Below are 2,314 nucleotides of genomic sequence, written 5' to 3'. Positions count from 1 at the left end.
CATTTGACAGTTCACTGTAGAAGATTTTCTTCAGCAGGCAAGTGTTAGGCATTCTTGAAAGGTGGCTGGCATAGCTAAGATGGGCTGGTTTCAGTAGAGTGTGAATACTAAGGAGAGCTGATATTCCAAGCACCTCAGTGTCCATAATCTTGTCCTGCCACTTGATCTTTAGTATCTTTCACAGGCAGAACAGATGGAAGTGGTTTAGTTTCTTGACATGACATTGGTCCAGGTTTCGCAGGTGTAAAGGAGGGTTGGGAGAATGATGGCTTTATATACCTTCAGTTTCATTGACATTCTAATGCCTCTGTGGTCCCAAACTGACTAATGGAGTCTGCCAAAGGCCACACTAGATTTGCTACGCTAGCGTTGGCTTAGACATCGATGTGGAAAGCACAGGAGAGTGTGCTTCTTAGATAGACAAACTTTTCAACCATCAACAGGTAGTTACTAATCCAAATGAAATGGTCCAGTGACCATACTAATTTTAATGGAACAAAACTTCATTTCATCATGCCCCTTACTTGTACAGCTCTGCACAGTGTTGTGAAAGACCTGAAAAAGAAATTGAGCAAGGAGTGCGGCAGTTCCAGAGCAGTTGCTCGCTGCATATAAAAGAGCCCAGCATGGGACTGTGAGAGGCAGAGGTGGAGATGGGAGCGAGAGGCGTCTCGAAGAGAGAGAGCGGGGAGAGGGTTGCATAGTCAGGGAGCTTCGAGAGCTTGGTCCAGTGTGTTGGAAGAGGCTGGAAGAAGAAAGGAATCAGGGAATCAACGAAGGACTTCCTGGAGAAGAAATAGAGGTGTGAGAAAGGGAGAAGCTGCGAGAAGCAGCTAATAAAGACATGGCAGGCGAGAGTCGGAACCGATGCAAGAGGTGATAGGCAAGGCAGTCAGCAAAAACATCACAAGTGTCTGTCTACATCCTGGCCCATATTAAAAATGATAACATGAACTGCTGAGTATGCAGGCAGCAAGAGACAAACTTACTAATTCCTACTTAGCTGTCCATAGGAGGATCTGGGATTTTTGAAAAAAGGGTGTAGATGGTGTGGTGCATCATCACATACAAAAAACATACATTTTTTCCCAGTTAAAAAAAACTAGAAGCTGTGCTCACATGCTGGGGGCCTGGTGCTATATTATTCCATTTAAGATTAAAGCAAAAACAAGTATATCTTTATTGGAATGTGCATTAATTTGTTATATCACATATATCATATATAAAACGTAACAAACTAGACAAAAAATCATCAAAAGAGGTTGTTCTTTAATCCTGTAGTCATTAAAATTAAATCTACATCTCTTTTTCAGCTTTATAAAGCACAATCTAGCCTTCCTGAGTATAGTGACGATGCATCCAGTGGTTCACAGGAAGTTATTTCCACACCTGAGTTAATATTTTTAGCTACAGTGAAAAATGCTCTGCAGGGTTGTGAAACAGGAGCTAACCATAAACAACTAACAGCAGAATTACAGGAGAAAGGATAGCTTGATTAGTGCAATATCAAAACCACACCTCTAGAATGAAGGGTTTAGAAGGAGTCTGGTAGATTATAGTGAATCATGAAGTCAATTGACTCCCTCAATGCTGCCTGAATAGAAATGCTGCTGCTGCCACCAGGCAGTTGGTTTCAAACTTTGGGTGGACTAGAAATTAAAGGTGGGAGGGTTGCAACTGCTTCTTCCCTCCCGTCTCCCCCAATCCACCCCTGCAGCTATCTTCAACTGGCAGTTTGTGGTAGGTCTTGAAAAGAGAAGTGAAAACATAAAGGAAGAACCTTCCTTATGTAAATGGCAGCATAAAAGAAATAAAAAAGATACTTGTATGGTAAGTGGACGATCAATAGTGTATTTATATTTTTTAAAAGCATGTACAATTGACTCTGACCATTCGTGGGGGATACGTTCTTGTATCCCCCGTGAATGGCAAAAACTGCCAATAAGGCACTGCATTCATGAACACTGTCTGCGTTCATGAATGCAGTGTCCCTAGGTGGCTGAGGGAGTGGGGGGCATGGCTGCTCTGGTGACAGTAGGAGTGTCGCTGCAGCGGTGGGAGTATGGTGGCAGTAGTGGGAGCTCGGTGGTGGGGGCAGCAGGAGCCCAGTGGTGGCAAGCGCAGAGCTCCTGAGTAGCTCCTTTATGTGTATTTACAAAGCAGGTTCAGCATTTGCGAATACTGTAAACCATGAATGCCGAACCCGTGAATAGTGACCCACACTCAGGAAATAGGTTTCCTGTAATCCTCTCGAATCAGTTACCATGCACCATTAACAACATAATCATGTGGTCTTCTCCCTTGCCTCTACATT

At 43.4% G+C, this 2,314-nt stretch overlaps 1 protein-coding gene across 2 annotated transcripts in view; it reads left to right on the top strand.

Moving 5' to 3' along the window:
• Positions 1–2,314, top strand: part of LOC109301523 (sodium channel protein type 2 subunit alpha-like) — a 140,090-nt gene that overhangs the window by 1,250 nt on the left and 136,526 nt on the right. The window lies entirely within an intron of this gene.

This window comes from Gavialis gangeticus, unplaced genomic scaffold, assembly GCF_001723915.1.
Source record: "Gavialis gangeticus isolate Ggan-Ray unplaced genomic scaffold, GavGan_comp1, whole genome shotgun sequence".
Lineage (NCBI taxonomy): Eukaryota > Metazoa > Chordata > Crocodylia > Gavialidae > Gavialis > Gavialis gangeticus.
This window is presented reverse-complemented; position numbering and strand designations above follow the sequence as displayed.